Below are 27,483 nucleotides of genomic sequence, written 5' to 3' on the forward strand. Positions count from 1 at the left end.
CATCAATATATATATATACACTATCTACACATGGACATCAAAGTTACAGGGGATCTTGTCTGTCTCTCAATCCATGGAGCCATGAAAAAAGGATAAAAAATATCTGACTGGTGCGTGGTCCCGAAAACACTGATTGGCACGGAGATGATTGATCAACGGACTATTTCTTCTTATGTGCTTGTAACTTTAGTGACAGTTCTGTGTTTTTCTGTTGAGTAATTTTGTATGTTCTCACAGTAACAGTGGTGAAGTCACATGGTGTCAGAATATCAATTATATTGTTCAACTTCACCCAAGCAACATCATTTCTTTGTAAAGCTCGTTGATGGTCCACCAGGATTGAAGAACATCACTTTAACATCATTGTTTTCTTTTGACATTTCAATTACTTTACCTACATACCACCTGTTATTGTAAATGCAAACGACATTGTCATTTTCAATTATTTCATTAAAATGAAATATTCGTGGTGAGTCATCAATTCTGAACTCTACATGATTAATTTGAAATGATGCAGATATTCTACTGATGAGAAATGATGCAGATATTCTACTGATGAGAAGAGTTGAAGAGTCCTTGGGTATGTAGCAGTGGTGATCTCTTGTTCCTTCAAATCTATGAGCTTCATTGAAGCGGTCATTCAGAAACCCTTGCTCATTTTTTGTCACTTTCAGTCACCTTAATGAAGTTTATCCTTTAATATTTTCCTTTGGTGTAAGAATATCGCCCTCAGTTGGTCGCTGCAGACTTGCCTTTGCCACAAGTCTTTTTACCGTCACACCAATCCCATCACAAGGACCCTTGACATGGCTTATGGCAAAAAAAATGCCACTCAGCAGCCACACCGAAGTCCTGTTTATGCTTACATAAGTTAGAAAAAATCTTTCTGTTCTTATACTGGGCTCCTGAGCCATCTGAGAAATAATAAATTTTCTTTAGATTTGGGATGAACGTTTGAACAAATGGAATCAGCTGCTTTTGGAAAGCGTAAACAGCAGTTGTGTTGTGTACAATGCAGTCACTTATAATACAAAGACTTTTGATGCATAGATCATCTGAAGAATTAGTCTTAAAGTAGACACAAAAGGGGTGGACAGTAGCTTGAGCGTTAATCCAGTGGTAACTCTGGATTTCATCTTGTACAACAAATGTGAAGTTTTCAGAGAAATCACCAATCACTACACATTCATCCGGAGAAAGACTTTCTTTCGTTCTTTTGCAAGATTCTGATTGACTCTGAGCAATAAAGTGGTGACTTTTTAATTGCAGTAACTTCGAAGCTAAATTTTCTTTAAACTCTGAAATTGTTTCTACAACAGTGATCAAATTGCAACGATCTGTTGTTATCCATTGTTTGTAAGTAATTTTTTTCTCGTCGTCATCATTAGAATTGTCCAAATCAGGATTCAGTTCATGTAATTTTAAGTCTTGTGTAATTGTAATTGTAAACTGTGTATATCACAGTGTATATGTGACTGGGATACAAAAAATAGAGGAAGAACTTGAATACGTATATTCTCAAGCGTTTAAATGCTTGTCATATTTTACAGGTAGCTTATGTTATATTTTGCAGACAATTGTTGTATATATTATGTTATATTTTGCATACAATTGTTATGTACCAGAGTGGATGTATTGAGTAAGGTTTGATAGTATTGGATATTCATAAACCTTTAAGAAACATGTGCATGCAACTTGTATATACTTACTGACATAATAGTACACTTGTTTGATTACTAACATTTGTCTTCTCAATCCAAGACGTGATTTTGATTTGATTTGATTTTTATTAACAAAAGCACACTAAATATATTTTGAAATATATGAACTAGTAACTAACTAGTTTATCTATTTTAATTTCTGTTTACCCTTATAAAATAACTAGATTATAAAATAATGGAAATCAGGTCACTTTAAGCCTATTTATTATAATGTTTTCACGATGTAATTTTTAGAGATATTTGGCAGCCTGTAACATGAACATCGGTGTGAACCCCAAAATGAAATTCACAGGTTTTACTAAGTACTAGTAGGAGTATCCATGGCCAAAATTTCTAATTTTTGGCAGGTCCCCCTTTAGAGATATTTGACCTTGAAATTCACAAATTTTGGAAATTTTCGGATTTCGGAACTAAAAATCGGACAGAAGGGCTTACAACCCCGGATTTGTTTCACCATGGCTGAAAAGCCTTCCACTCATAGTTCTTGCAAAAATAATTCCATCCTGAGGTTTCAAGCCCTTTTGATTTTACAGACCTTTAAAATTGGCAAAATTTCCCCTTACGATGGTTATATTCAAACCCATTAAAGTCCCAGTTACTTAATTCTTACCTTACATATATATACATTTTCTGAAAGGCCAGAATCTCTACTTTCAGGCAGTGAAAACTAGAACATTCCATCTGTAATAGAAATCACACAGCAACCTCTTTTCAAAACCCTTGTAAACGCTCATTTCTGCTTCCCGCAGTGATGAAAAATGAGCAGAAATCCAAGATGGCGGAAGATTTTTTAAAAAAAAAAATTCTTTTTGAGCAGGTCACTAGCAAGACCACCTATGGTGAAAATATAAAAAATTAACAAAATGGTCAAGCAACCACCTCTGGGTGATTTGACATGGAACGACTCTAAATCGATTCCAAATATCCGACAGCTGATGAAAGAATCGTTAATGAACATCGAACCACATGCTTTTATATCCCAGATTTTCATACCAGGACTGGGGCACTAAACATGGTAGCAGGACTTTCCCCCTTTTCTTACTTTGCGATTCGAACCTATGATCCCTGACTTCAAAGGACGGTACGCTAACCAATCGCGATATGCTGGCAACGTTTAGGATTTCATTAATTTGTTCCAAGAAAAGTTTAAGCCCACTTTATGCTCAGATAGGATAATCGGGACTTTTGTCCAGTCGTGAAGATGAGGATGAATGGTAATAAGATCAATATTTATGAAAGACAACCACACAAGCAGCGGCGGCTGGTGGCTCTAAATTAGGTGAAGGGCTAATAGGAGAAAGAAATGGGGCAATAGGGAAAATTAAATCAATAGTTACACTTGCTTATTAAAAACCCAATTTTTCTTCTAATACCACACTTCTCCTAATTCACGCCCACCAGCTGCCGCAGAACGCAAGTAGCACAGAGGATTATAATAGACGTGAGTCCATACTCCAATATCTCGTTAATCTGCTAAGTGCAGTGCAGTTCAAATTCCGATCCTAACCACCGTGGATTGAACCCGGGACCCTTGAGTATAAGGTGACGGCGTTTCCATCACACCATTGGGAACGACCTGTTGTACCCTTGTAATACTTACGACACTGTTTGGGGCAATAATTTATTCACCCCCCCAAAAAAAACACTTCCCCCCCCCAATCTCCTCCACTATATATATATATATATTTTTTTTCAAAAAGGCTCAAATTATTCATTTTGGCATCTAAAAATACCTTTACACCACCCTAAACACGAACTTACACCTCCACCTTCCCCAAATGAAAAATTCTGGGTAAACCTCTGGTTGGGGCTGCTATCTTTTGCTGCTACCTTTTTTCAGCGACGAATGTATTTCTCTTTTCTAACCACCAGTGAGTTATAGGACACGTGTCCTTCATATTTAGTAAGATTTAGTTCCCGAGGCATGGATTATGTCTTGGTATCCACCTCGTATCTGTTTTCAACCAGCCTGCTAGGTCGTCATATTTATAAACTCATTCCCCTCTGAAGACATTCTTCGTATATTTCCGAGTTGAACTGTTCTTGGGAGTCATCACTACCCTGAAATACGATTCAATTTTGTAGACAACCTTTTCTGCTGTTGCTAGATGCAGACAATGGAGAAGGCTCGGCGGTTCTTTTTTGTCCTCCTCAACCCTAGTCGCAGGATATGGGGTGTGAAATGCTGACAGGGCTCTTGGAAAAACAAAACACTGCCGAGGATAATTTTCAGCGCCCACTTGGCAAGTAAAGGCTTCCGTGACGAGGGATCGGAATTCAACGTGGCAAACCCCCGTGCAGTTTGACTATGTTTGGTACAATTTGACCACCCCACCAAAATCGCATCCTCCGAGGGACAGAATCTGAGGTTCGACCTCACACGTTAGAAAGTCGATATTCAGGTATATCGGGATTGGCCTGGCTCAGACTGGGGATGGACACAATTCAGACAACAAGGGAAGGACGGCAGAACTGAATGTCGGTGTGCAGGAAGAAGGGACGACTTTGCAGTGCAAAGAAACTGTGGAGGCAAGACAAGACCATATTGAAGGCATCGGAACCACATAATCCCACATTTTTTACAGCACCCCCTCTAAATGTTGTAACCAAAGCCCAATTTATAGTCATTTTTGACCTGAAATTTACTTTACACATCCCTAAAAACGACCTTAACCTACCCTCCCAGTGGAAAATTGTGGATAAACCCGTCTGATACACTGCACACTGAGAATCGAACCTGGGACCCATGATTACAAGGCTACAGCGTACGCAGACGAGAGGTCCCAAATAAAAGCGACCTGGAATAAAGAGAATACAGTTACTGTTGTACTATTGATGGAAGGTGGGGAAAAATCGGGCTATTGAAGACCAAGAGTGGGAGAATGTAATATTTGTATAAATTTGTAAATCTGGCGCTTTGTTTCATGTTAGTTGGCAACACTGCAATGGATGTTCTTTGAAGGAAGTCGCAGTATCTGTAGAACCACGTCTAGAATCCAGCTGGTGCTAATTCCTTAAACAAACTAACGAGGAACTTGGATAAACCTTCCACCCGGACCACCCTTGACGGTGTGCTTTGTAAGAACTCTTGTCTCTCGCTGGTTTTTGTGCCTCCACATGTGAGGTCACGGGTCGCGCATATCGGAAGCTCATAAACATCACGCGTGTGTACGTTAAGTGCCATTTGGTTCGCCCCTGTCATCTATGAGGTCCTTTGAAGCTTGCCCTCTCGATTATTTTGCTTTTGGAGTTGATACCCTTTCAAGTTCGGTGCAGATAGGATGTGGTGACGTGCTGTGCCACTTGTTTCCTAGTTTTTTTTTGGGTTATTAAGTAATGATAGATAAGAGCGATGGCAGTAGTGGAATGAATGGCACGTGTCCGTATGGATCTTACGCAGTATGCTGCTCCCGTATCAGGAATCTCTGGCGCAAGTGAACGAAAACAAGTCCTCTGCGCAAGTATCGACTCGAGAGCGCTCAACCAATGAACGGGGAGGGGAAGTGAATTCATGGAGGCGAAAAGCGACTGCAGCTACCAGCCATTTGCATTGCCTCTCTTCGCTCTATCGCTATCCGCGGCCTTGCTCCATAGTTTCCCGAGAAAGAATATAGTCAAACGGTTTGGTTTGTTTTCTTTCCAGTGACAGCATCATCGGGAAATGTGAGTGTCTCGAATTGTACACACTACAGGGTGATTCTGCCAGCCTCCGTGCAGCACACTACGACAACAGGATTGGTTTCGAACATCGGCATGGACGTGTCCCTTCCTCATTGTCATCTTCGCAATTATTCAGTAGTGTCAGAAGAGCGAAGTAAAATAAACAAAATCAATAAATAAATACAGGGTGATTCTGACACAGTGGGGATAAACTTCGGGAGGCGATTATTACTGATACTGACAGGACAAGGAACAAAAAAGCCCATATGAACTCCTGAAATGCATGCCTTCCTAGATAGATGGCACCACGCGTCGTCATGCCGGAAGTTCCTCGTAAGAGCACTAGTCGCCTAACACGGGGAAAGAAATACATTTCTTTGAAAGGGGGAATCGTGACCTCAGATTGTGGCAACACTAGCGTAGACAGTATAAGAGTGCTCGTCGGTTTTCACAAGTGCACATCAGCTACCAAAGCCTGCTCTAACCTGTACGTAACCCGCCTCGACGTGGGGATTGTTGATGCGCGCCAAGAGACCAGAAATGCAAGTAGGGCACGCTATCAGAAAAGAGGACACACTACTACAAAGACGGAACTCCATTATGGAAATTAAAGTCGTCCTATCTCCAGTTGGGAAAAAATCACCATAACTCCAGCTTCGGCACTTTCCGGTTATCCGTCTCTCTCTCCCGCTGTGATTAACCTGTCCCTTGAAGTGGAAAATCGATCGTGGACCTGCTTCCACTGGCTTTCTACTTGTGGGTAGGGTGCGAGGGAGGGAGTGGATAACATTGCTGTGCGTGTTCGACTCCCGTTAAATCCAAACCGCTTTGCTAAAATCATGCATACACTCTCTTCGGTCTTGTGATACCAGGTTCAGGTATTTCTGTTCGGCTCGTTGTTATCAACTCCCATAATTCCTCTTTTCGCGCGTTTTTATTTGTCCCGCTCTCCCGCCCCCCAGAAAAGGAAGTGGACGATATAGGTGCACAATTTGCGCGCGTGCCACCAACTCGCCGGGGTAGCGTGTTTTACCGACTAATTGCTATCGATGGAAAGCCCCATTCGAGCAAACATTGCCTGTCATTTCTGATGTCTCTATCCTCCCCCTTCTATGCATTGAGCCATTTGCCAGGTTACAATGGCGCGCGGCGTCCCTCTACCTGCGGTTTTTCCGCGTCAGTGCCCTCCGCTAGGGTTGGTGTGTCTTGATGTAATCGACGATTGTTACGACCGCATCCCTTGTAATATTATCCTTTTATTGCCGTTTTGGAAGTGCGCAGTTGTTCAACTTCCTCCGGTGAGCAGTGAATTAATATATTTCGGACTGAAAGGTTGTTCACCGTTTTTTGGTTTCAGTTTTCAAGTACATAGGTCCCGGGTTCAAATCTCGGCCTGGGCATGAAGAGTGCCCTTTCTATCATCACTCACCTTAGCCAAAAGTGGCAGAAAAGCTAAGCACAATAAACAAAATTAGTGAATCCGTGAGAAGCATAGCACTGGAGTTTATTGCAGTAATGTACGTAGAAACTCAAGCAAGTAGCAAGAAATTGATTGATTTGCTTTATTTTACTTCGCTTCTTGTGCCACTTTTGGCTAACTTGCGAAGATGGGGATGAGTGATGATATGATGAATGATGAAATTTAAATATCCATGCCCAGGCCAGGATTCGAACCCAGGACTCCTGGCGTCGTAGCGCGATGTGCTAACCACTCCGCCACGGGGGCCGGCAAGTAGCAACAAATATACATGACCATGGACGTTTGCAGGATTTTTTTCCATAAAAATATGTGTGTAAAATATATAATGTACAGGCGACATCAAGTTTCCAATCCAGCCCCCCCCCCCAACAGTTTTTGCCTTTTTATCCTCAAGGGATACAAGGAATTCTGGAAATACTTAAATTTTTATCAACACCTATAAAAATCATTTCCATTTGCAACGTGGGATGCAATTCATACTCCCTTGCATAGGAGGTTTTTTTTAAGTAGCAGTGCTCACTCTGGCAATATAGTTCGTAACTGTCACGCTTCGCCTTAAAGAAAAAATCAAAATGATGATGGGGAACAAGAATAAAACGTCTTACTTCGTCTCCCGTAAAATCCTAGGTAAATGGATTTGAATGAAATTGTTATTTAAGATAGCGCAGCTGTTGTGATTGCGCATGTGCGAGAATATCCCGCATCAACCTATTAATGTTAAACTTGCCGAGATAAGGCTTGCGATAAGGGCACATTGGTGCATGAACGTGTTCGTGGAATCAAAACCCAGCATATGGCGTATTCCCGCTTGCTCCATCCGCTCGTGGCAAGGATGTTCTCCCCTTCCCCTCGCAACCTGGTTGACTTTTCTCAGCGTCCTAAAGGTGAGACGTTTCTCTAGGGTAGAATGGGGCGATGAGAAGAGATTGCGAGCTGCACGCAATATGGCGCGCGCGATGAGCTGCTTGGACACTGCTTCCGGGCCCGCAGCGAGGAATTCCGTCACAGGAGGCAAGAAATTACCCTTTATTCTACAAAAAATGCCCCCAAGCCGTGCCTCAAGGGACAAAAAAAAATTCCCTCCGCATGAAAAGAATTCCTCAAAAGCAGGACAAACAGCTGAATTAGTTTTTTGTACTGGTTAAAAAAGATGTATGTTACATGTATATTACGCTACCACAGTTCCATCAAATTCTTTCCCAGTGAGGGCAAAGTCATTCATGTGTTACAAGTACTAAGGAAAACAGAACGTAGGTTACACGCAAGAAAGGAGATTGCTTCTGAATGACAGAGTCTGCTGTTTAATCTCAAAATATAGAGAATATACGGGGCGAAGCAAAAGTCAGGTTACACCACGCTCGCCAGAACTAACACTCCTGGATTAATGCTTGTTGGGACACGTAAAGGCCAAATTAAGAGCCTGAACCACCTGAAAGAAAGGATCACAGGCGCCATTCCCAAATAACCCCCACCACAACTGAAGCGTCGTATTGAAGAAAACATTCAAGCAGATGGTGTGCATACTGAAATATACTGTAACAGTAACCATTACAATCATGCGTAGTTTTGCACGCCCATTGCTGTTTTCCTATGTAACCTGACTTTTGCCTCACCCTGTATATTACACACACACACACACAGATAAGTGTGAAGAACAGTGAAAATAAGAAAGAATGTAGTTTGATATTGTGTGTGACTATTTCCCCATGTGCTTATTTATTTCATGAATCCCAAATAATTTGTCTTCGTATACATACGTTACGATAGTAGTTGCTTATATAGGCAAATTTGTATTTCAGTTCAAGTTAAATGTACAATAAATCTGACGGTTGAAACACTTTGAACAAGGAACAACTTGAAATGTGTTAACACACTCGTCAAACGAGATTAACTAATAATTTGTTTTATCTTTCTCCCAAAAGATGACAGAGTGTATGGCAACAAAAGAAGTAGCTTTCCAGAAACGAAGATACTGGCATGAAATACCTGAAAAAGTGCATTGCACTCTTTTTAATATTCTTGGTATTCTGCTATTAGAGATTGCCAAAACATGGTGGTTCAGAAATCGTCTACTTGTGCTTATACACATGTTATACCGGATCAAAAATATTTTACAGAGTCGAAACGAATTTTTACGGAAGTACTACAGTCTCTCTACTCTACTTCGGTTCCAACCAATATTTAGTGCAATGCTTTCTGATTACCACAGAATACATAGCAATTCTGCTCTGTGCCCATGGGCGCCGCCAGGAATTTTTGCAGGAGGGGGTCTAATGACGGTCTAAGACCCAATTTTCGTTTTTTTTTTTCGTTTAGAAAGGAATTGCGTCGTGGACACCTTATTTTTATTATTATTATTTTTTATTAAAAAAAATCACATGTTGAAAATTTAAGGGCACCTTGGGATTCGATGACGTTCAACTACTGTTACAAAAACAATCAACAATCGTGACTGTTTTTAAAGTAATAACGACCACGGTATAGTTGCCCAAATTAATGTAATTTGTATGATTCAGTTTTAAACAATATATTTATGGTATAAGCAAGTGTAATTTATAATCATTATTTATCTTTATGCATGATAAAATATTCAAATTGAAATAAAAAACGGGCTGTTAAATTTTTCACGGTAGATAATTGTAAATTTTACGGTAACTTCGAACACTGAAGCAGGTACGTTTCATTTATGAAACACTAAACACAATACTGTTGCCTTGAAGTGTAGCGAGGTCGTCTTGATACAACATCAATGTGCTCATAAGTTCGTTCAACTCGAAAGTACATCTCTGCAAATTTGCATCTTCCCTGTCTTGCAGAATCAAAAACGAACATTCAGGAAAAAGCTAGGGAGGGGCAAATGCCCCCTCTTGCCCTTATGTGGAGGCGCCTATGCCTGTGCCACGAAATTTTCTTGCATAATAGATGCATTCTCTCTATTGGTTAGTCTCATCAGCCTTCGCAGAATGGGTTCATTTAAAACTATCCTTGGGTGCCAGGATATAATGACGTCATGTGACGTCGCTTTGTTAACATTCGAAGTTTGTTTGATCGTGTACTGCTTTAGTCGTATTTTGTCTTTGTTTGGTAACACGCTTGTTACCGTGTAAACTAAATGTTTTCAATAGCGTAAATGTAATTGGTTCGACATTATGCTGAAGAAATTAAATGATACCAGTTGCGAGGATGAGTATGAATGATGATGAGACGAAATAGATGAAGGGACAATGACAAACACACATAAACAGGACATAGCACAACTCCCATAGAGGATTATTCTGGCTATAGGTTCAGACGCCAGAGCCTCGCTAGTCTGCAAAATACAGTCCAAGATCTACTACGAGGAAGTGAGGTTGATTTTGGGTGTCTTGAGAAAGGGTGACCCCTCACACCCCACACATTACGGTGTATTAAGAAGCTAGAGCTATTTTTTCAGTCAGATTTGTCACCCACGAGTCAAAAACGTTCCTCTGCCACTGCCTGGTATTTTCTATTAAATTTGGGGAACCTTGACAGAAAGTAACACTGTGCGGTGTTGCATAAAAAACCCAGCTAAAAACGAGTTTACTTCAGTAATATTCAGCCCGTCGCTCTTTTTTGAAGTGACAATACAAAACATTGTGCACAAGGTTCTTGGCATTTGGACAAAGATCGGGGGGAACCCATTCGAGAAAATGAACGTTTCGCGCAACAGACGTTGTTTTTCGCGGCACAAAAGCAGCCTTCTCACCGCGCGTGCCACCGACAGCTGTTGTGGCACGGGGCTCCGGATTGAATAAAGTTTATTTTTCTTTTCCTTGAAATAGGCTTTTCCCTTCACTACTTGTTAGTCGGAGAGGCCTCGCCATTGACATGTGCCCCTCCTTAGCCACCCCACCCCCCAACTTTGTTTCTTCATTAGAAGGGCGGGGATAATGTCGCGTAAGAAAAGTCGTCGTTCCGTTGTTTTCTTGTCGGTTACCAAGCAACAAGGATTACTGATGAAGCGAGTCGGGAAAGAAGAAAAAAACAAAAGCACTTATGAACTGCGTACTCTAAATGGGTTGGGAAATGTAAATTCCTCTTTCAGTTATTTATTGCCAGGGCACCTCGTTGTAACGATGTTTGACGCGCACAAACACTGTTGGTAGTGTTTGTAACATTACGTGTATTGTGTGTTTACCTCCTTCTGCAAGAAAAGACTTTCGTTTGGACCCAACATAACAAAATATGTTCCATTACAAATGTTTACATAAGTTAAAGGCTTTTTTTCCAGGGATGTATTCGAATGGACACACTACCAACTTGTTGGTGACGTAAAATAATACATTGTGTCCCAAAATAGTGTTTACACTTTTTGAACGTTAATACTAATGAACTCTCTTTTTTTGTGTGTCACATGGCTTATGTTTAAAATGACCGCCATTGGCAGCAGTGCATGGTCTGCATCGTGAACAAAACGACAAACAGCAGATGCGGTTTCCACGGGAAGGGAAGCACAGGTTGTCTCAATCGCATGCCTCTTGTCATCCAGTGTCCGTGGCTTTGTGGCGTACACTGTAATTCACAGTTCACCACAGGCAGAATCCGAACGGTGTTAAATCGGAAGATCTTTCTGGATATTGCACACTTCCTACGTTTCTGCTCACCTCTGCCATTTTTTCAATATCGCGATATATCGTCCCCCAACACTACCCTGGACTGTACTTTGCAGACTAGCCAGGCTCTGGCGTCTGGACTGTCAACCAGTATGATCATCTGTGGGACTCGTGGAAAAATACAGGTTGTGGCATAAAAATGGTGACATTGTTGCCGCCGCGGAGGCGAGAATATCGACGTTATTTTAATCTCGGGAGACATGATCTTAGTCTATCGCCCAATCCAATCAGGATATAGTTGAATTTTTTTAAGCTACGGGAAGTGCACTGAAACAGAAACATTCCTATTCACGTGTTGGAATGTGCCATGGACGATTTCGACCGCAAACCAAGTGGCCACCTGCAGGCCGTAATTTGCTACACATGAACGTGTCTGCATAACGAACCAAACCAACTTAACACACGGGCATGAAAATAGACGGCTGGGCAGAATTGCGCTCGTGCCATACATGGGGAAAAGCAAAGCGAGAGCGGGACAGGAGTCGCTGGTTCGCGCTCAATGTGTGGCAACGTCAACCGGACTGCGTTGCCTAGTTCAAGCGTCAGACCGACCTCTCTCCGGGACACTTTCGAGTCCCATTAGACACAGAGCTGGTAATCGTCGTGTGAATTGAAAGTTCGTTACAGGCCCCAGAAATGGAGTCGCATATCTACACGTATGACTGCTCTTAAATCTCCGAACACACGGGGTTGTGCTCCGACGTGGCAACAGCGCGAACTTCTGCCACCCGCCTAGTTTCATGGCCGTGCCTTTGGAACGTTTAAATGATAGCAAATCGATGCGACAAGGGAAATATTTTACCATTGAAAAAATTGGGGAATACTCTGTGTATGGCAACACTGTGTGATGTGAATATATGTTCACATCTGAACCTTGGAGAATGTGAACAGGGTAAACACATCCACCTTCCATGATGTCGCCTCCAGCCAAACCCGTCGGATCTCGATAGGCGTTCATTCGTGCCTCGTGACCCGTATTGGATTTCTGAGACCTGTAATGTGATTGCGGAGGATTATCTTACCGCAGCGGTCAGGAACCGCCCTCCCCCGTCGCAGCCCCTCAATTTTTCCACCCCTTTTTAAAACAGTTGTGACTCCCTGCACTCACGAGCAGTGCCCCGCGTAATCCTCCGCAAATCTACCTCGGCTTACGGCAGCCTGTTGAGGGTGTTAATATGAAAGGGAATTCATGCGAGAGTTCAGCAAGGTCGTTTCCTCTCTGGATTTTGTGTCCGTTTCTCTCAGGGCGTGATAGCTGCTGAGCTCTAGGGGTGGGTGGTTATTTGAGAGGCAATCTGTAACGTTAACACCATCTCTAATTGTTATTGCTGGTGGTGGCTGCGACATTCATGCACTCTACGGCTCTGCCGAGCGAACAAGTCCGAATTACCCACTCTATTGTACAAGTAATGTCCCAGTCCTCATTGGAACGCCACTTCACTTCAAAGAAAGTCCCGTAAGACTAGTTTCCGTCTGACAACCATTTGTCCACGTGGGACGAAGTAAGTCCTGCCCTCAAACCTTTTCCACCAATAGCGTCCGTTTTAGAAACTGCTGGTACTTGTCCAGTCGACGTGGAGAAAATGAAATGGAGCCAATTCAGTTACTTTAGAGATTTTTGAACGCGAAGTTGCGGTTGCGTTATCTTTGATAGGTTGTTATTGTGTTGTGCTATTTTATGTGCATACAATGTGAAGACCTTGGGAGTGTAACGTCATCGCAGTTCGTGTTGGATGTCTAAACACTGCAGGCAAACAGTTGCTGGCTCGGAACCAGATAACGGGTCCGGTCCGATTCCTCTCCAGCTGTGTCAAAGATACCGAACTGGCTTTCGAATCAGGACTTCAACTATACCACCCCCGGTTGCACCCGGGTTCAATTCCCGATGTGGGTAGTCTAATTGGATGCAATTATCAGAAGCCTACATTTTATTCCGTGCCTTTCACCTCAAGGAAGAGGAAAAACTATTATTCAATATTTTTGCGGCGTTAAAGGTCATTTGACTTTTCCCTTCAACAGATAAGAGACCCGTCACTTGGAACTGGCATGTCACAGGCTTATGAAGCGACTGCCAGCTGACAAGTGTGTTTAGGAGGACGTCCCGGCGTCCGGTTTCAACCCCGCGTGCCTCCATTTGACTCGCAACCCCGAAATGAAAGGGTGGAGGTAACGAGGTAGCGGGAGCCAATTTGCAAGCGCTCTTTGATTTCGGGTTTTTACGGTGCCACTCCCCACCCCCACCCCCCTACTGGCAGCGCCCGCTATTTTTATTTCTTTGTGATTCCGTGGTTGCTCGTTATTCAATTTGCATGTTGAAGCAGGCCTCATTGGCGGGGAGGGGAAGGGGGGGGGAGAGCACGTAAGGCCTTCATCAAGTCCACCTCGTTATTTGAGCTGAGTATGCCCCAGTAGCAGCAGCTTATTCCTATTTCCGTTTGATCTTCGTGAAGTTTTTTTCTCCTTTGAGAGGAAAAAAAATGTTGAGCTGTTTCTTTAGTTTCTGCCTAGATTTCTGACTGCGAAAGCAAAGTTACCGCCTTGTACAAAGCAGCTGTGGTTTTCGATAAGCTCGCCGTTGCTTTTCCCGAGAGTCTGACTTATCGCACGATTCTGTAACACCGTTTTGGTCATGCCCCGCCCTTCGTCTTAGTACGTCAAGCTATAATTTCGTTGTTATGTTAGGTACGTTAGGTTTAGCATAAATAATACCTTTGTGGTCAAGCCCCGAAAAAGTGCATTTTATTTATGCTAAGGGCGCTAAACGTAACATGTCTAAACCTAACAACGAAAGCAATCGACGATTACGTCAGAAGACGAAGGGCGGGGCATGACCCAAAATAGGTGTTACGGAAGTGTGCGATAAGTCGGAGGGCCTGCACGTTGAGTATAGCTCGACCAAAGAAAGAAACCTCCGGCGAACTAAAGTGGACAGTCATTTGTTTTCTCCTCGCTTCCCCTTCGCCTGTGCCCGATTGCTCCCCGTGTCTTTAGCTATGTACGGTTTCCCCCCTTCCTCACGACACAAACATTTGGCACTGAATAAAGGTGGCGACGATGTGTTTAAGAACGCCGCGCATTTTGGCAACGCAGGGGCAGATGTACGATGCAATCAGCTGATTGTATTGCCCATTATTTCTCCGGGTTTTTATTTTGTTGGTCGAACTGTATGACTAAAACTAGAGTAGCCAGGAGAATGTTAATCTCTACAGCGTGCCATGTATGCAGTGTGTGTATATAGCCTATGTTATGGTGGGTTACAATTCTCGCGAACATTCCCAAAGAGAATTTGCATATTACGACGACGATTGGTAATGATCTGATAACACAGAAGAAGTCAAACACATCTTTTGGCCTTGTCTGTTGAGAAACATTGCTGAATATCATGGTTCCTCAGTTTCTCTTTTAAGTTCAAAATGTGGGTCTCGCCCATCGCGCCCAACTTGCAGATACATAGTGTTCTGACGTCATTGTGGCATGCCTTCCTTTTTAGATTAAGCTTGTTATATTTCGGGGATTGACCACAATGTTATTTTTACTAAACTAAACCTAACAACGAAGGCATTACACTAAGTATCTTCAAGTTAGGTGCTATGAATGTTGGTGGATGGACAAAGTGTAGTTTTGATTGCGAACTTGTGTTCCGCGTAGAGGAGATGTAGGGGAACAAAAACCAACCGAGTGATCGAACTCGTTGGGGTTTTCCAGGGAAGACTCCCTCGAGAACATTGCATAGCTTAGGGGTTGCCCGATTGCACAGAAACTCTTACTTCTGCTCTCTACACACGTTAAACGTATATCGTGTCTTTTTAATCTTCGCGAAGAAGATATTTAGTCACGTCGCTTGCTGGAACGGGTTTATGAGCCAAGCGTCGTGACCCGAGGGTGTCCGGCTCACGGAAGTTTGGCAACAGCGCCCCTCGCGGTGCTTGGCCTTTTTATCGGAGGGACCGAGAAGGGGGAAAGTAGCATTGCGGGGAGCACTGGGTCAAATAATTCACGCAAAGACCACCAGGGGGGAGCGTGTGTATTGGTATTCGTCGAGGGGGTGGAGGGGTCGCGGTGCGGGCAGTGTTAATGATACAAGGGGAGAAAATGCACGGGGGATTGCAGCTGGGGTGGACGTGTATCTTGCGTAAAAATGAGGGAGGGAGGGAGTCGATTCTGCTGATGCTGCCCTGTTCTGTACGACTGGAATTCGAGCGACTAGTTGTGTACCGGAACCGTTTCAAAGATCTGTACGTTCATGAATCCCGAAAAAGCTACATTTCACGGCGCTCTCAGTGTTTCAAGATATTTCCGCTGCTCCCAAGTCAGAATGTAGGCCTATCTCACAATTGGTTGCTTGCCTTAAGTTAAAAAGTAAACATACATTTCAAGTTCAGAAACATGTTACGTGTAAAAAGAACTAAACAAGCACATTTTTGGAATAAGTGTCATTTCAATGAAAATATTGGAACATTTCATGGCGCCCCTGTAAGCTAACCACGGCGCACGCTTTGGTAACCACTGGCATAGAGGTTGAACAAGACGCCTCAACTACCCTCGTATAGAACTGCCTTGTAGTTTAGCAGCAGCCCAAGAGATGTCTCTATCGTAGGTGTTGTACTTTTATCGTTGTAATACATTGCTAACAGTGGCGTGCCAAGGATTTTCGAAAAGGGGCGGGTTAATTTTATAGTCAGCTCTCATTTTGCCACCTTTTCCTGCCTTTGACGTTCTTTTTTCAGAAATACTGGGCCAAAGGAGGTTATGACCTCCACCAACCCATCTTGGGCCACGCCACTGATTACTAATAAATAGTGTTTTGAGAAGAACAGATGAATGAATTCGCTCTCGCGCGGAAGTTCGGCGTTGTATGTCATAGGTTTCGTACTGCTTTAAAACAGAGCCAGTCAGAAGCAGCATACTGATTGGACGTAGTTTCGCGCTTGACCAGAGGTTGCAGCACTGAACACGTGATGCGCTTCGATAATCGAGGTGTCTTGTGCCCTATACAGTCTTTGGGGTGAAGGAAAAATATTAATTTCAGATTTCGGGTAATTGGAATGAAACCGTAAGGTACCCTAGTGAGTATTACAAGCACGTTCAGTGATTTCTTGATGTAACATCGACCTGGTTACGGGTAGTGGCGAGTGTGTAGTATCGAAAAGAGTGTGTCTGCATATCATAGGATTACAAAGGTACGCCCTACCCAGCCAGACTACTTCATTGCAAGCAAATGCCCCCCCCCCACTCAATCCCCAAATTAAAAACAACGTGTGAAGGCTTACAGAATCCATTTTTCAATCCTCCATTAATTTTTTCGTGCCCCCCTTTAGCTGCGCGGGGGCTCCTTCCGCAACTTGTCAGTTGAAGCGGTTGTAATCCGAAGTAGGACGCGATTTGCAAAGCGGATTTCCCCCTCCGATGTTCGTGCTTCTAATCAGCCCCACTGTCATCCATAATTACGAAAATGGACAACGGACCGCGCTCAAATTACACTCTTCATTTGCTTGCTATGGTGGTGGCGATTAAAGGGGATGATTGTGGATCATTTCGGGGGGGGGGGGGGGTTCGGAGGAAAAAAAGAGGGGGAATCTATTCTCTCTCTTCCTGGTATTTTTGCCCATTTTCGACTTTTTTTTAAGAAGAGCATTTCGATGTACAGCTCAACTGACGATTTCCATTGGTTGCATAGGCATGTGTACCCCAGTTGCCGGATCACGCTGAAAGGGCGTCCCTTCAAATACTGCTTTCCTTCTCTGTTATTGATTTTTTGATATCTCTGACGCTGTCAGTGAGAATTGGTTGGCAAACTGTTGAAGCACCATTTCCGGCCATTACTTCTGTTCCATCGTAAAATAATCTCAGCATGAAATTAAGGTGGGTGAATTTGTCCGTATGCAGATGATATTTCAGTTGCTTGTCATACTGGTTCTCCTACTTGAATGAATATGAGGTGAGAGAGGTAATTGAACAGGGACAAAGTGGCCCGCTTTACTGTAGTACCCATAAAATCTTATAATTATACGTGAAGAAAGAACTTCACCGTAAGTATCGTAGAATCTAATATGACCCGCGACAGATGGCTCCAGTAGTAGGTTGGCGCTGCATAGAAAGAAAGTAAGTTTGGACACCCTTGCACTTGAACGTCTTCATGCATGGCAGGAGTTTCAATTCACTTTATGCTCAGATGGGGTAATCGGGACTGGACCTACAGTTTGAAGTGGGATCCGAACACAATGTGCAATTTACCTCCTTGATTACTAGGCGACAGCGTTACTACCAACCACCCTGTATACTACACAAATTTAGTTCTTTTTCGGCCATTTTACGTCGCTTTTCTACCTCTTGGGTTTATCGCCACGAAAAGGTTGAACTGATGAATTATGCCTTACCCAGAATTCGAATAAAGTAAAGAATGACTGGAGTGAGAAATCAAATAAAGCATATTCTCCTTGACGGCATCTGACCCGGGAACCGCAGCCAATAGGCGGCGTCGCTGCGGTCACGTGGGGCTGCTGGACTCGCAGAAGCCATCACGGCAGCGACGCGGCAGTTGAACTTCGGAACTGCGATGGCTCGGTTTTCTTTTAAAATTCATGATTTTCTTTCTCCAGGTAATCTTTACTTTATCCTCCGTAAGCTATGTGTAATATATCGACATTTCTCCGAAATAACATAACAAATTTGTGTCAATACTGCTGTCACAGTTTTGAAGATTACCCCTCGCGATGTAAAAGTTCAATGCTATCGCACAGGGAAACATCACATCACGTGGAGACTATGTTCTCAGTTGTCTGCTGTGACGTCACCACCCAAAAGGTTCCCATACAGAAAAGCTGATTTATTTGAATTAAGGAAACACATTACTTTAAGGTTTTTGGCAAGCATCAACAAAAAATTTGGGCCTTTACTAAACGTGACAATTTTAACCACAAATATGAACAATTTCTAAAAGGCGTAGCCAGGCAGGGGCCGGGGGGAGGGGGTCTCAGCCCCCCTGGCACTGCCGCCAGCCCGCTTGACATTAGGTAAAACCATTTTGTACTCTAATGTGTTTGAGGTGAAGAGGGAAAATGTAGACAGAATATATTATTTTGTTCATCTTGTTTATGAGCAGAAATCTAAGCAGCGGTAAGTGTTTAGAAGATTCTCTAGACTTCAGAAAGTTTTTTCAGAGGGAGCCTTCTTTATCTGTACCTTCCCTGCCCCTGTTGCAGCCTCTCGTTTGACAGAAATCTGCGACTTTGATGTCATTATCCACATTCCTTCCGCATCTGCGTCAAATGTCAACAGATCCCAAGTTGTATTGCTTTGGGCGGGAGTGGAATGTACGGTAGGCACTACGATTGAAGTGAATATTGTACATTTTCACATGTATGATATAAATACCTGTATCATCAAAAATAGTTTGGAGTGTGTATTATGGGATGGCGTCAGTAGCAGTCATTAGCACTTCAAGAGATGTCTTAGAAGATATAGAAAAAAACAAACTAGTATTTGTATATTCTAAATTTTATATTTTAAATTAACTTAATGACTCCGACACACATAATTTACCTTCATTTAATACTATTAAACTTTTGAAAAATGGACTTGGTTTACAAAGCCCTCCTTGATAACCCGTGAGCCCCCCCTGGAGGTCAGTTCTAGCTACGGCCGCCATTTAAACATGTTTGGTTACCGGAAAAAAATGTTCACTTGTTTACATTCACTTCATCTCTACAGAACACAGACAGCATTGGTTGTTACTTTCTAGTATTCGATTTAGTGCCTGACGAAATAGTTTTAACAGTGTAGGAAGAGGAAACCAGCCATTGCTTGTTCGCGTATATAGCACAGGACCTTTTGACAGCGAGGTATGTCCGTTTTCTCCCAAACGGAGCAAACACCTTTCAGGATGGACAACTCGCCTGTCTCCATTAGTGATTGATGAACGAGAGAGACTACCGACGTTCGCTTTCCAACCAAATGATGCATTTTCGCCCGGTCGGTGGGTGCTGGATATTGAGCAACTTTCCCCGCGCACTCTGACAGGGAGGAAAACGAGTTGGCTTTTTCAGCCGTAGTGTCTCTCCGAACGGCCTGGTCGACCGGTAAGGTCGCGGGGAATTGATGTGTGAACCTTCCTATTGCAGAGGAAGCCGGGAGAAAGTGGCCGTGCGACCTCTATTGTGGAAGCGATTGTGACGTAACGTCGTCTCTCTTGCTTTCGCGTTTCGGCACCGAATGGGTGTCGTTTCCGTCGAGGGACGTGTTTTGTTTTCGAAAAACAGTTTATTTGGCTTCGCCTTTCTGCAACTTTGGGCCGATCGCGACGATGAGGATGAGGGATGATATGAAATTGATGAAAAGACACTCGCAAGGAACTCCCGGAACCGCAATGGCTGTGCTAACCACTCCGCCACGGAGGTCAGCTACAACTGTTTACACTTTTTGAGATCCGGCCCCGTGGCCATCACTCAACCCCATCTTCGCAAAATTAGCCAAAAGTGGCACAAAAAGCGAAGTAAAATAAACCAAATTAAACTCTTGAAAAGAGACGGAACGTGACTCTAACTGTCCTGGGTTCGATTCCCGGTAGAGGCACATAGTGGTTCGAATCCAATTTTAAACTGTAGGTTCAGTCCCGGTTAGCCTTTTTGCTCATAAAGTAGACTTAAAAGAAAAACAAACATAAGGTTAAAAGCAAGGCCATTGATGTGCTTTTTAAAATGTATACCTCCTAAATGAAATATGAAAATGCCACTCTTTCTCCTTTTGTGTAATAAGTTGGTTCCAAAATGTTCAGTTCCTCGGAAAATTGCATGCTGTGTTTACATTGAACAATTTCGTTTTGAGAAGTTCAGAAGGAAATTTCCGTGTCCCTTCTACCGTTTCCCCCTTTTCTGTAATAGTTTCGCTCCAAAATTCCCCGTTCCTGGGGAAATTACAGCCGGAAAAAATGGGTTCGCAACACTGATGCGGTTGTTTGCGAGAAGTTCTGTCACGTTTCAACGCACGCGGCACCTTCCTACATCGCCTCGGGAATTCAAAGGAAGTGGGCAAAGTTTCCAACTCCTAAGAAACTCAGTTTCATCTTATTGAAATGAAAAATTTCATGCACATTTTTTTGACTGATTATTTTTTCTGTAGTTTGGTCTCCGAGACTGGGCTTCGCATATAGCCTTGATAGCCCTGAATATACGCCCCTGTACTGTATATATGCATATCCGGATATCAGAACTTCCAATATTCTGATATTATTTAATCCGGATTTCGCCATCCCTAGTCATTTTAACCCGACTTGGTATCAGACACAGCCGTCTCACACATTGTAATTTGCTGTGCCGTTCCTGTATCGTTGTTTTAAGCATCTCGGATGTGCCGATTTTACTTAACCTCAAACAAGAACAGAGTTTTAACTTACCAACGGTTCATCATCATGTTGCGAGATGTTGCATTTTTAACCTTCCTCAGGGGGGCTCTTTACACCCCTTTTCGACTTTAAGGGTTTTCGATAAGGGGATATACTTAGAAGGGTTCAAAAATGTCGTACGCAAAATTGTAAATCAACCCATCAATCAGTATGCAAGTCATGTATTAGAGAGGGAGGTGGGTATCTTCAAAATTATGCACCACAATTAATGTCACACCCTGTATATTATATTTTATCAATAAGCGAAAAGCTTCGATTGTAGTAGTAGAGAATTTTCTCCCTTCAAAACGTAACGTCACTTTGCGAGCGTGTATCCTGGCGGACTCTTTTCTTCCTGTTGGACTTCCAATCAATACGGCTCTGTTAAAGCCGAGGTACCAATTCCACCTCCTCCCCCGCGCTTCCCCCCCACGGTCTTTTCCCGTTCCTAAGCGTTTATTTGCAGGAGTGGCAAGAGCTGTTCAAACAGAAGCATCGGCGTTTACGTGGTAAATTATTTTCATTCATCATTTTCCTTTGTCGTTCTGACGATTTTTTTTACGTGTTTGCTTCACCTTTCTCCTTTTCTCACCCTTGGTGATCATTGTTTATACTTTGTCGTTCTTTTGTGTTTTCCATTTCTTTCAAGTTTTACTTTTTGCCGCTTGCATTTTGTATTGTAAATGCATTGTATATTCGTTGCGTTTGTACACATCTATTCTCCTTTCGCTGAAAGAACTAATTTAATGCTAAGAAATGACCTTACCTCTGACTTCCTTTCTTTTAGAGCCGTGCCCAGGATTTTCGAGGGGGGTCGTGTCTTCCTTTTTTGTAGTCAGTCCTCATTTTGCCATTTTTTCCCTGCCCTTGACGTTGTTTGTTTTGGAATGCTGATAACAATATGCAATAAATAAGCATTTCTCCAGCCCTGGGGTCCCTATTTTGATAACAATATGCAATAAATAAGCATTTCTCCAGCCCTGGGGTCCCTATTTTGATAACAATATGCAATAAATAAGCATTTCTCCAGCCCTGGGGTCCCTATTTTGATAACAATATGCAATAATTAAGCATTTCTCCAGCCCTGGGGTCCCTATTTTGATAACAATATGCAATAAATAAGCATTTCTCCAGCCCTGGGGTCCCTATTTTGATAACAATATGCAATAAATAAGCATTTCTCCAGCCCTGGGGTCCCTATTTTGATAACAATATGCAATCATTAAGCATTTCTCCAGCCCTGGGAGGGCCTCCCTCATGGCGCAGTGGTAGCGTCATTGCCTTGTAATCAAGGGGTCCCGGGTTCGATACCCGGTGGAGGCACAAGTGGTTCGGATTCCACTTTAAACTGTAGGTCCAGTCCCGATTAGCCTTACTGCGCATAAAGTGGACTTAAAACACCAAATCAAATCAAAAATCAAATCCAGCCCTGGGGTCCCTATTTTGATAACAATATGCAATAATTAAGCATTCCTCCAGCCATGGGGTCCCTATTTTTGCACAACAATTCACTGATCCCTGGAATATGGAAGTCAGCTTGATTCCTGTTTACAGTATGATATAATTGTTTATGCAAAAAAGTGCAAGTGTGGGTTAGAATTGATTCTTGGTGAGGTGATGCACACTACTGAAATTCGTCCCTTCCGGCACCCCCCCCCCTTTAAAATGGTGGACGCGAACTTTCCTCGCAAAAAGTCGCATTCAATCTGCAGACCAATGCATGCGAGAGAAAGTTCGGGACTTTTCGAAAGCGCGTAAGTTTTAAAGGGCACTCCAATCTGCCCACACGTTTGAGTACCTCGCTCGTGTTTACCAAACATTTTCCAGCGAAGATTGCTCAATCAGCGAGGTCAAAAGGGGTTTGCTGTGTTTCGTTTAGTTCCAGTCATGTGCAACTGTGTAAACAAAGGCCTCGGAAGCGCGGGTGACCCATTTTTTTTGTTGTTTTTGTTTTCCAGCGCCACTGCTTCGTACGTCTTCATTGCGTTTTTTCCCTATTTCCGTTAGGCGTTGACACCGACCGAGAGATTTTCGCCTTTTATCACCAGAACAGGTGGGTGGGAGGTGTACGTGACGAACCCGAGGGGAGTAGGCGGAAGAATACGGTGAAAGGGTCTTTTTTTTCTTCCACCCTTTAAATTGTTTCTTAATTCACGGTGTGTTGCCATTTGCAATAAATCTTCTGGTGAGGCGTACAGGTTTTGCTTTGCTTTCTTCGCTATGTTGTCTCCTTTCAGAATGAGCTAATCCGCTTTCCACCTGTAGGATGTGAGAATAGAAACCAACTGTGGTGAAGCACGTACTTTTTTACATGTTCGTCATACCCGTTAGTTGCTGTTGAAAAGAAAAAAAAAGACGTTCGAAGTATGTAAGCTGTTCAAGAAGTGTGGGAACCTGCAAATGGGGACAGGGGTGGGCGTCGACCCATCCCTGGAAATAAACGCCTATTGAGTAACAAAATGGACATGTACAGTATGTATCATGGGCGTCGGGAGGGGAAGTGGAGGTTGAACTTGTCGTTATCCCACCCCCTGTAAATTCTCATCTATCAAGTTACAAAAAATTAGAAAACTTTTTATTTTTAATAACAGAAATGAAGCAGTTAGTTGGTATTCTACAAAATAACGAGATAAAAATGCGTCAATCGAAAAAATGAGTGTAAAGTTCTTGAAAGAGATGTGGAAAAGTTAAGAAAATAAAATAACCATACTTCAGTATCTTAAAAAATAATAAAAAAACAGTTGTGCTGAATATACACTCATCTGGTTGATCGAATAGAAAAGTCACTCAAAGTATTTAATAAGACGAAAGAAATTTCATTCCAAATTATGATTATTTTTATTAGTTTATAATTGTTACTATCACTTTTATGATAATTATTATATCTACTATTCAACTTTTATGAATGATCTGGGCCCCCTATAAATCAATCTAATATATAGGCAATATAATCAGGGCGTACGGGGAATTCTAGGACACCCTGTAGAAGTGATTGTTCTTCTTCCCTTCTACAGCATCTGTAGAGATACTTCGTAGGGTTATAACTTGGATGTTAACTTGCGAATGCTAAGTTCTACAATCGATTAAATGCAAGTGAAAATATATTTTTTTAAATATTCATTTAGTTATTTTATGTCGCTTATATTACATTTTTGGCTAGTGACCATGGTGTTCCATTTCCATATTGTCTCCCAATATTCTAACTGTTTATGTTTAGCTGAAGAGACTAAATGTTCTTTCATTTATTGAATCCACTAGATGAAATTTTTGTAGTTGTTTTCCCTTGGTTTATCTGGAATATCCCACTAAGAACTGACAGCTTGTCCTTATTCTTGTTATGTAAGTGTATTTCGGTTTTTGCCGATGGTGTCCGCATCTTTTCAGTTCTGACCGTCCTGAAGTGTTGTTGAAATCTTCACCGAAATTTTCCCAACCGTTGCTTCTTTTCGTCTGCGAGATCTTTCTCTTTTCTTTGGGCCTTTGTATGATGGACGCACAGAACAGAGAACCCTTGTGCTTTTGTTGTTGCATGCATTTTTAAGTGAAACTGTGTCCGTTTCGGAAAATGGTCGATGACCTTCTTCGAGCATGTGTGCTTGGCTACATTTCAAAACACTTACCCTAGGGTCGAGATGATATAAAACCGAGGCTCCTTCTCAGCGAGAAAGGATTCTGGCCGAAGGTTCATTTGCTTGTGGTCGCTTTATAGTACAACCTGGGTTGCAATGTTGCAGGTCAACGAGGCTCTGGCGTCTCGACTCGCAGCCCATGTCGGGTTTGTGTTGTGTCGTCCATATATGTTTGTCATTGTCGCTTCATCTTTTCGCCATCCATCCCTATAGTGGCGATTAGCCAAAGGTGGCTAAATCAATCGTGTCAGTTACTTGTCAGTTTTGCTATTTTCGATTTATTTACTTATTTAGAGAGAAAATTTCAGATACAGAACAAATTATCATTTTACGCTGAAATAAGTTAAAGATGGCACTACTTGATATTATTGAGCAGTATTTGTTCTGATGGAAGACAAAAAGGCATACTATGGAATATATATCAACGCTTGATGTTGGTGATGATCTTTTTGTATTTCTATTGTAATTTGTGTTACGTGTTGTGGGCAAAGGCACTCGAAAGCAGAATTCTTGAAGAACTTTTGCACTATTTCTACATATTTTTATTATCACGTTTTCTTCATTCCATTTATACATTGTGTAATATTTAATGTAGTATGTACGTAGGAGCCAAAAATGAAAAACGAGGAATGCGATATATAGGAGAGATGCGGAACGCCATACAACAGTGATAGCATCTACACCGATCTTTTACTTCCAGTGATCCTTAGACAGGTTCTTTCTGTCGAGCGAAGTGGCACACTGACCCCTTGCATCCATTTGACAGAGGCAGAGCGGGTCATTCTCGGGCACCCGTCATCTCCTGACGTAGAGAGTCTTCCAGGCCTCTCCATCTTTCTCCAGCCGTCCTCTCGGACCTCTCAAGTTTCTGAACGAAGGATTTGGGCCGCGAGCTGCCTCTATTGAAACGAAACTGGCGACTTGTTGATAAATCGTAGGAGAGTTTTGCCATTGTGTCGGTTGATAGATGAGCCTGTACCGTGTTATTTGATGCAGGGAAAGGTGTAGTTGTTGTTGGCAGCGGACATGGGTGTGTTTATACTCCTGGCTCGTCTCCGATAGCTTTCTCTTCCTTCTTCATAGTCAGTGTAGGCGTCCGAACTTCCAGACAGACTTTGGCACTGAGGATAGTCGTTTTAGACTTCATAGAGTTGGGTAGATGTACAGTACCTTGGTTCTTTGTCAAACTAACCTTTTAAATGTAACAACCCAAGGCGCAACAACCCTTGAGGCTACCTACTGACCGCCGGCCTCAATCCCACGTCCATTCTGTTACGGAGTGACGTGTGGTCAGCGCGACGAACCCCGCAGTCGTTGTTGAAGGTTTCCGTGACCGGGTTACGCTACTCATTCGTAGCTCAATACCCAATTTCCTCACGATAGGCCACCGGTCACATACACTGACCAAAATCTCGGTAGAAAAGTTGGAGCCAAAAGCTTGAGCCTTATACACCACGGCCACGGTGCGGCACAACCTTTTAAATGTAGTACTTACAATTTTCCCAATAACTACGTTAACCTACATCAATCTTAATCATGACATTTGTGCTTACACATAATATAACGCATACATACTACCCCCCACGAAACACCTTTGTTGGCTTTGCATACATTTATTCCACATTAAATACTACTAAATTCAAAGTACTATTATATCATTATAATCTTTGTATTATCTCAATGATGATCATGATAATATTTTTTTTTGTCTTTTTGTTGATTCATTGTATCTGTGACAAAGGTTGTCAAGACCCAAAAAAGAAAAGACCCATCTATTCTCTTAGAACTAATCTAAACTCCGTGACACAACATCCACCAGAGGGCCTCACGGATGGCGTAGTGGCAACGTCGTCGCCTTGCAATCGAGGGGATACCCGGTGGAGGCACATGGCACAGTGGCTCGGATCCCACTTAAAATGTAGGTCCAGTCCCGATTAGCCTTTCTGTGCATAAAGTGGACTTAAAACAACAATTCAATTCAACATCATCCCTCAGAAGACTCTTTTCATTGGCGACGATATCAGTGTAATATATGTCCATTGGTGCTGTTAACGAAATTTTCTCAAATAAATAAACATTCGGTTAGTGCAACCAGTGAAACGTAATATTTTTCAGTAAGATTGGTGATTGCGAGAAATACTGTAGTGTCTTAGCAACCAATAAATGCGCAGGTGTCATATGAGCGACCTTCTTCAAGAATTCAGAACATTAGCTTGGAAATAGCACCTTTTTTCCTCCATGGCGACTCCTCTGTGACATTTCTTAATACACATTTGAAACTGTAATTATTATATCCACGCAACACTGAAACGCAAGCGCACATCACCAGTATCGGTTACATTTCTCAGTACCATCGCACACTTTAAGCTAACCTAGCTCTCATTTGTGTGAATTAAGCATTGCCCCTTTCACAAATGATTACATGCCATCTCCTAGATTCAGAGTTAATTTCCCTCGTGTCGTGTGAACAGCAGAGTGGCTCAAATGTCCTTACTTATTTCTTTTGTCTGTCAAACCGACGACACAGGAAGACTTGCAGTAAAAGGGGGAAGGCATCACGAAGAAACGCGAAAGTTTTTTTTTTGACTTCCTCAGTGGTTCGTGCCGGTAATAACAGTGTACCTCGAGGTTTTCTTAAGAGCATTTGCTGGTTTTTTCAAACAAAAGAATACGATAGTTCGGCCATTTTGGTGGTTTTTGTTCCGTTTTCCCCGAAAACATCCCTCAAGTGCGCCAGATGTTTCGTCTGCCTGGTGTGCCAGGGTCTCTCCCTTCCTCCAGTAATGGTGGTTTTAGTGCGGCGCCCCTGGTCAGATATCTGCGTCCAGCGCCCCCCTTTGGCAGAGCGAAGGCGGTCTTGTTTCGTTAGCTAATAGCACCAATCTAGTTAATGACACATTTGTGTTTCTTCTTAACAGCTTCTCCCCTCCCCACCATTCGAGTAATTGACACCAGTGTCATTTTCTTTGACGGTTCATTG

General features: G+C 42.6%; 1 protein-coding gene across 7 annotated transcripts in view; it reads left to right on the forward strand.

Annotated features, from left to right (window-relative positions):
- Eph (Eph receptor tyrosine kinase) overlaps positions 1-27,483 on the forward strand; it is a 359,408-nt gene that overhangs the window by 243,783 nt on the left and 88,142 nt on the right. The gene's annotated exons all lie outside the window — the stretch shown is intronic.

This window comes from Lepisma saccharinum, chromosome 14 (assembly GCF_977018435.1).
Source record: "Lepisma saccharinum chromosome 14, izLepSacc3.1, whole genome shotgun sequence".
In the NCBI taxonomy this organism is placed as follows: domain Eukaryota; kingdom Metazoa; phylum Arthropoda; class Insecta; order Zygentoma; family Lepismatidae; genus Lepisma; species Lepisma saccharinum.